General features: G+C 37.0%; 1 protein-coding gene across 2 annotated transcripts in view; it reads right to left on the bottom strand.

Annotated features, from left to right (window-relative positions):
• The window catches only part of LOC127418995 (polyhomeotic-like protein 2), a 64,867-nt gene extending 64,704 nt beyond the window's left edge, over positions 1 to 163 (bottom strand). The window contains exon 1 of one of the 2 annotated variants that reach the window (XM_051660001.1): positions 52 to 163. The gene's annotated coding sequence lies outside the window, so the exon portion shown is untranslated. The remainder of the gene's footprint in view (positions 1 to 51) is intronic. The other variant, XM_051660000.1, reaches the window with a different exon arrangement.
• Positions 164 to 8,492: the final 8,329 nt, after the last annotated feature.

Here is an 8,492-nt window from a genome sequence, read left to right on the forward strand (position 1 = left end):
TCATTCTCATGTAAAGCAACAAACAAAACACATCTTAATAAAGCTACATACCCTTGGCATAGGCCTTGTCTCCTTTCTCAACTTTAATCGCTTGCTCCTTTTCTGATATCCTACACCATGTCTGGGGTCTGCTCTATCCGACAGCCACAGACTACACCAAGCACAGAGGAGGAGTTGAGGAGGAGAAAAAAAATGCAGCATGAATTAGCATTCCTAAAGCAATCATGTGACTTCACCTCACCAATAAGCTGCCTCAGATTCATTATGATCCACCTCTTACTCTTCCCTCCCTCTGAGCTTCTCCCTTGTTTCACTCTCTCATAGATAATAAAGGATAGAGTACTGTTTATGTCCATGGTGCTTTTATAATGCTATTACACTTCCAATATCCACAATCAATTACTCTCTCAAAGGAAATGTTAGAATATGTACAGAGTTGAGAATTATGGAAATAGTGTTATGAAAAATAGACTTCTATAGGGATTTAATTACTGTAATGTGTGAATGGAGATGCACAAATGATGCAACAATGTGAGTGTAAATGAACTGAAATACAGTATATGAAAGCCGGATCCTGCCACAGAATAAAAATAAAATAGGTAATTCTGACTTTACATCTACCAATTTTTACTTTATAACTCACAATTGTGAGTTGCAATTGTGAGATATATAATGGACTTTGATATGAAGGTGCAATTCAGAGAAATAAAGTTGCAATAGGGAGATAAAAAACTAACAATAGTGAGATGTAAAGTCGCAACTGCGAGATATAAACTTAAAATTTGCAAGATATAAAGTCGCAATTGTGTGACATAAACTCGCAATAGTGAGTTTGATATAAAGTCGCAATTCCGATAAACAAAGTCACAATTGTGAGATATAAAATCAGCATTCCAAAAAAAATTGCAATTGCGAGTTTGAGATAAAGGTGCAATTCCAAGAAATACATTTGCGACTGCGATACATAAACTCACAATTCTGTGGCATAAACTTGCAAATTTTTTTTGCAAACTTTATATCAAACACTCAATTCCGAGATATAAAGGAGCAATTGTAAGAAATGAAATCGCAATTGTGTGAAAAACTCGCAACTGCAATTGCAAGAAATAAACTCAGAATTGTGAGAAATAGAGAATTTTTAATTTTTTTTATTCCATGATGGGATAAAGGCAATGCACAAATGCAACAAGCAAAGAAGAGTAAACAAAAAAACAAGCATAACTCACACACACACAAATACAGAGACTTTTGAAGCTATGTTTGCAATAGTCTCTTGAAGATGCAATGGTTTTCATTATAAGATAATAATATTTACTATACTCTTAAAGCAAAAGTACACTTTGGTTATCCGCAATGCAAATCGGAGCACGTACAGTGTGCGAGATGCAAATTTCGTCATCAGCATAGTCTGCGCAGAATGTCCGCTTGCGGCCCTGATTTTCTCGACATGTGAACAGTTCTCATTTGTGTGCATGCGTTGAATGAGTTTGTTTTCGCTCGTGTTCAAAAGAGTATACTTTGAAAGGCGACGTGGTCAACTGGGCACGATCCAATCTGGTATACGAAGTATGGGCCTTGAGTCTAAACCTAAATCTCACAGAAACCTCTTGTTGGATTTAAATGTGCACTCAGTAATTTTTTGCTAATTGCTGAACTTTTAAACAGACATTTTTTTTGGGAATAGAATAGTATTAAATGATGTACAGTTTAAATGATGTACAATCACATGAGGTGAAGAATCTAGAAGACTCTAGTCACATCAGTCTCAGAGAAAAATTGCTTTATTCTAGATATGGTGTTGGGTGCACATTCGTGAGTGCCGTCATGTTCCTATGAGATCATATGACCAACCGAATATTGCTTGTTTTATCTCAGTAGTACCCTATAATTGGACACTTTCACTCTAGAAATATATTAATCATGGCTGACTGTGAATTTTTAAAATGGTATCACAAACATGATTTTCTGTTTATGCGTGATGCTGCATCCACACCGCTAGGTGTCAGCACAACATAATCATAAACATTACTGAGTGCATCTTTCAATGCAAAACATGATTTTGATGATTGATGAGCCTTTCAAATAGTGAAACTGCTTCAAATGTTCTAACAAGTTGGTTTTCGACATGTTTCATAATTTTTTTAGGACATTTTCAAATATCTAGTCAAACCTGTACACACCCACACTCTGTCATAGATGCTTTGAGAAAGCGGCTCAGCTACAGAACTGAGCTGCCACTGAGGTAGGAATTGTAGTCCAACAACAGAGTGGAAACGTCTTGTCTGAATGTGTGCTCTATCCTCCATCTTATTAAAGTCTCTGTGTCTCATTAAAGCCAGTGGGGGGTGGAAGCATTCAGCACACCTCTTTCGCCTGACCCTGAATTTACGAGCCCACCTCAACAAAGGACATTAAACGGCAATCATGCCTGAATCTTGAATGCCTGAAATACATGATTGCTCTGGAGGTGCATGTATCACTCAAGGGAGACTCAAATAGTAGCGATAGTTTTCAGTTGTAGCGTGAGGCAATAAATTGCTTGAATGTGGTACAGGATGCTTAGATACTAAAAGCTGTTAAGTGATGGGAGATGTAATAGCCTGGGACACACAGGTGCATAAGCGGTGTTGACATAATTAAACAGGTCAGAGGACAGCAAGGAGAATGAAGGGGTGATTGTGTTATTTCCTGCTCTAATAATAAGTTCCTTATGCTTCTGTTATGTGTGTGTATGAGAAAGAGAGAGAGAGAGAGAGAGAGAGACCATTGCCCTATAATGAGCTTCTGCAGTGTTTTTTTTTTTGTTTTTTTTTTGTTTTACATTTTAAAGGAATAGTTCACCTCAAAATGAAAATTCTCTCATCATTTACTCATCATTACCCTCATACCATTCTAGATGTGTATGACTTTCTCTCATCAGCAGAACACAAACAAAGATTTTCAGAAGAATATCTCAGCTCTGTAGGTATGCAGTGAATGGTGATCAGACCTTTGTAGCTCCAAAAATCACATAAAGGAAAAAAAAAAAGTAATCCTTAAGACTCCAGTGCTTAAATCCATATCTTCAGAAGTGATATAGAGGTGTGGGTGAGAAACAGTACAAAATGTAAGACCTTTTAACTCTAAATCTCCACTTTCACTTTTACATCTGAAAGTCAGATGTGGTGATTGTTTACTTTCAATTTTACATCTGAAAGTGAAAGTTAAAGTGGAGATTTAGAGTAAAAAAGGACTTAAATATTGTTATATATATTCTGAAGATATAGATTTAAACACTGGAGTCATATGGATTCATTTTTATGTTTCCTTTAAGTGATGTTTGGAGCTACAAAGGCCAGAACACCATTCACTTATATTATATGGACCTACAGAGCTGAGATATTCTTCTAAAAATCTTCGTTTGTGTTCTGCTGAAGAAAGAAAGTCATGCACATCTGGGATAGCATGAGGGTGCAAAAATGATGGGAGAATTTAAATTTTTTGGGTGAACTATCCCTTTAATGAAAGCTAATAAACCAGGATGAAGGTAGTGCATCAGTATTTTTCAGTTATCTCATAGGAAATCGATGACAGGAGGTTGAAATTTTTGTTTGCTAAAATCGGTCTCTGCTTTCCAAATTTTCAATCTGCTCCCAATGGCCAAAGCTGTTGAATGCATGCGCACACTTACGCGATGCACTGCGCAAGACATGAGCAAACAATATCCGAATGATACACCTGAATTATTACATGAATATACTTCTAAACCAAACTCTACACCTAACACTACAGAGACCAAAACTGCATTCTTTTTTTCCACATACTTCTTTGAAAATATAGTATCCCGCTTGCTGGAAATCAAAATGGACATGATTTTTTTTTTTTTTTTTTTACAGTACAAATTATAAATATATCCATTATGTGTTTACAAAGCAGTTTTAGGATTTAGACCAATTGTTGTTTCAGGAATGTATACACTATAAAACTTGTTGATGTAATTCTTGATATGAGGTCTAGCCATAGTACTTGAATTATATTTTTAGCTGCAAGCCCTACTGCTAGTGTGAGCGTCCACTGTGATAGGCAAAGATCTGCCAAGAACATAGTAAATGTAAAAAAAAAAAAAAAGTAAATGTAAATGCAAGGATGTCTTTGTGAAGTCCGCTGGAGAAGTGGAAGTCACTCCAGTAAATCAGATTTTTGTGACAATGCAGAGCAATAACTTAAACTTCTCTGACACGTTTAATTTAAATGTGACTTGAACGTGACATTGCAACTGAGTTTGCGTGACTTTACCATCTACAGTAGTAGCAGAAGGGAGTCTGTCAGGTGTCCTCACTAGGAATGGGTGATACCACTTATTTTCTTTTCGATCCGATACCAATCATTTCAAGTCCAATATCGTTGATACCGACACCAATACCGATAATTCTATTAAATAATTTTTTTTGCAATTTCTTCGGATAAAATGGGTAACTTAAAATATTATTTTTAGTCATAATTCAAGTCATGTTTTTTTACATTTGTGAGCCTAAACAGAAAATTATTAGACTTCTGTTTTCTTTACCCTTACAAAAATTAACCATGGTTTCACTACAATAACTATAGTTTAACCATAGTGTTCAGTTAAACCATAGTTACCACACAATTATCCATGGTTACTACTACAATATTACTTTAGTAAAACCATGATTAACTATTTTTTGAATTACTTATTAACAACAATTACACACAAACTCATTTTAAGAAATGTCACCTGTAGATATGTTGTTATTTTAGCGTGAATTTACTCCAGAAGCAGTTTCTCTGATTTTCTATCATTACCTCCACATGGCACTGATCCCTCTTGTTTGAACGAGTCTTGTGACAGTGCAAGTGCTTGTCTGCTTGTGTCTTTCAGCATTTATGTTAAGATGAGTGGAAGAAGAAACAGTTCCCATCTTGCACAAGTATTTGCTAATATAGCCTAATCCTTTTTATTTCACTTTGAATGATTATTGTTCATGTTCATGGTAACCAAATAATAATATAATTTTTTTTTTTTTTTTTAGAATCAATATTATTGTGTGAGGATCGATATTTTTGAAACAACATCAGTATCGAAAGTATCAATACTTTAGGATCAATTCGCCCATTCCTAGTCCTCACAATTGTATCTTATGTGTTATGCAGGGCTCCAGATTTAAAAAAATGACTTAGGAGCCATTGGCTCCTAAACTGAAACATTAAGGAGCCAAATGGCTGTTTTTAGTTGCCAAATCACAGATTTTCTCGATTTAGATTGCTGTTCAGAAACCAGATATAAAGCAGAACGAAATCAGCTGATAACCCAATAATCAGAGGCTTAATAAACAGTATATATAGTTGAGAAGATAAGTTTGCATTCCCTTTTGTCTCATAAATGTTCACACCCCTTTCATAGTTTATACAAATATAAGAGATAAAATATTTTTTTTTATTTAATACTGCTCTTCAGAATCTACATTACAGATATTTACATCTAGTTTTAACGTTGTTGGCTGCTGACAATGATGCCAATGACGAAGACGTGAAGATGAAGAACCCAAGTGCAGTTTATTAATAAACGTGAACCAAAAAACCCTAACTAGAAACGTGAAACATAAATCATAAACATGAACTTGACTATAACCTGACTAGACTTGACTAGACTTGACTTGACTTGACTTGACTTGACTTGACTTGACTATGGCTTGACAAACACATACAATCACATTCAATACTAGACAACCAGACAATGCAAATATGAGGGCTTAAATACAAGACATGGGAGAACATAAACCAATGAACAAACAGAACTGATAACAAGATAATTAAACAATAAACCAATGAAAACATGACACATGAACATGGAGGGAAAACAAGACATCACATGACTAGGGAAACAGGAACACATGACATGAACCAGGAACTAGAATTTCAAAATAAAAGACATGAATCAACAGAATACCCATGACAATAGTATGCGTATAGTTGTGTGTTGTCTTCTTGAGCATCAGTGAATGTTTGCACAAGTCTCTCAATTGTCCTATGTGTCAAAAGCTTGATTTTATACCAATCATCAAGCTCATGTGAAATAGTACACACCTGTCTTCACCTGAAGTGAATCTGATTAACTTCAAATAAATCTCAGCTGTTCTTGTAGGATTTTTCTGACATCTTCTTGGCTGCATGCTACTACAAGAGCCATGGGCCACAAAGAGCTTACAAAGCATCAATGGGAGCTCATTGTTGAAAGGTATCGCTCAGGTGAGGGCTACAAATTTTTTTCGAAAGGCATTAGATATACCACGGACACAATGAAGACAGTCATCAACAAGTGGAGAAAGTATGGCACAACAGTGACATTATCAAGAACAGGACGTCCCGGGAGACGACATGACGCCATGCAAGAAGCAGACTTGTGAAACACGAGCTCTGCGCACTTTGCTGTTTTTTTTTATTATTATTTTCATGTTATAACCAGTGAGATTCGATACACCCAGTTATATATTTGTTCTTTGAGGTAAACATAGCAAAGAAGTCAAAATCCTCTGGCTCTGGAGACAATAAAAGACACTTACGTGCTCAAGATGAAACCTCTGGCGGCCCTGCGAGCTGGGGACTCGATTTGGATGGCACGTCGGGAAATGAAATTCAACGTCAACTGTCCAACATGTCTGTGATGCTGACGAAGGTTGTTGCTGACATGGAGGATCTCGCTGTAATACGTCGATCGATTACGGCGATGGAAGCAAAGTTCTCTGAGTTGGTTACAAGAGTGACAGAAGTTGAGAAACGAATCGATTATCTGGAATCATCTGAAAGGAAATTATCCGTTAATCCGCCCGCAACCAAAACAGTCATGGAAAAAGTCTTGGAAAAAATGGAAGATTTGGAAAATAGGAGCCGAAGGAATAACATATGCATTGTTGAAATTCCTGAGCATGAAGAAGGCAGAGATATGGTGAAATTCCTGGATGTGCTCTTCCAGAGTCTGCTCGACATAACAGGCCATAAACTGGAAATCGAGCGAGCTCACAGAGTCCCGGCTCACAGATCTGCTGAGGGAGACAGGCCCCGATCAATTCTGGCCAAATTTCTGAGATTATCCGATAAAGATCTCGTGTTGCGCGAGGCGAGGAACAAAGGAAAGCTTTCTTGGAAGAATCACAATATTTTCTTGTTCCCGGACTTTGCGAATGCGACAAGAGAGAAACATGATCAGTTCAACGAATGCAAGAAACTCTTACATCAACGGAAGATCGCTTTTGCACTGACGTTTCCGGCCAAACTGAGAACAGAAACGAAAGATGGTCACAGGGTATTTACCTGTCCAAAGCAAGCAATGTCTTTTATAAAAACAATGGGTGAGTTAGCCATTTGGGGTTTTTCATGTAGCTCTAGAGTGGATTAATTCGCTGTACTTACTCTGGCTGTCTGAGGAAGCTGGGCGCCATTTTTGTTTCTTTTTGCGTTGGCTCCGCCTAGCGACTGAAGTTTGTTTTGTGGCATGACTCAACTTTTGCATGGACGGGTGATCGCTTTTACACTGAAGTTCCCGGTCAAATTGAGAATGGATACTAAAAATGACTGCAAAATATCTTCATGCCTATACAAAGGATGTCTTTTATAAAGATGACGGACTGAGTAAGTCATGATGTATTTTTTTTATGCAGCCTCCGTGTGAATTTGACTCTTGATCATCCGAGGAATCGGGATATCTATTTCTTTTTTTTTTTTTTTTTTGTGCTGGTTCCGCCTAGTGGCTGGAGCTTGTTTTGTGGAATAACACAGTTATGGATGAATCTGTTCATTCTTTGTGCTTATGCCTCCTGTTGACTGGAGTTTGTTTTTGTGGAGTATTTTCACGGGACATTGGAATGATTATCTGAACAATTGAACAATTGAACAATTGTTTGTCTGTCCGAGGAAACTGAACGGCTTTATATCAGCTTGAGTTTGTTTTGTGGAGGAACACACCTTCAAGACAGTTGTGTGAATGAATCTACATGTTCTTTCTGTTTATTCTGCCTGTTGGTTGGGGTCTGTTTTACAAAGTATTTTCTGTTATGTAATTTTGCCTCACAAAATTTGTGCAGAAGCACCGGACTTGAGCATTCCGATGGCAAAGTTGTTGCGGGGGCTCTCGTAGGTGTAAATGGACTGTTTGAGTTTAGAGGGATTGACGCCGATTGGCGCTGTCGAGCGCGGGCGGGGTTAATGCGCACGTTTTTCTTTTTTCTGTTTGTTTTGTTCAGGGGGAAGTTCGGGGTTGATTGTTGCAATAATGTTTGAATGTGGTCTGTATAAACTTGTTTTTGACACACGATTTATTTTTTTTATTATATCAAAATGTAAAATGTTAATATGAGTGGGTTGTCTCTCTCCACATGGAATGTGAACGGGTTGGGGCACCCCATAAAAAGAAGGAAAGTTATTTCTTTTCTCAAGCATAAAAAATATGATATAGTGTTTCTTCAAGAAAGCATCTTTCCCCACAGGAAGATGAAAAA

The sequence above is a fragment of the Myxocyprinus asiaticus genome, chromosome 28 (assembly GCF_019703515.2).
Source record: "Myxocyprinus asiaticus isolate MX2 ecotype Aquarium Trade chromosome 28, UBuf_Myxa_2, whole genome shotgun sequence".
Lineage (NCBI taxonomy): Eukaryota > Metazoa > Chordata > Actinopteri > Cypriniformes > Catostomidae > Myxocyprinus > Myxocyprinus asiaticus.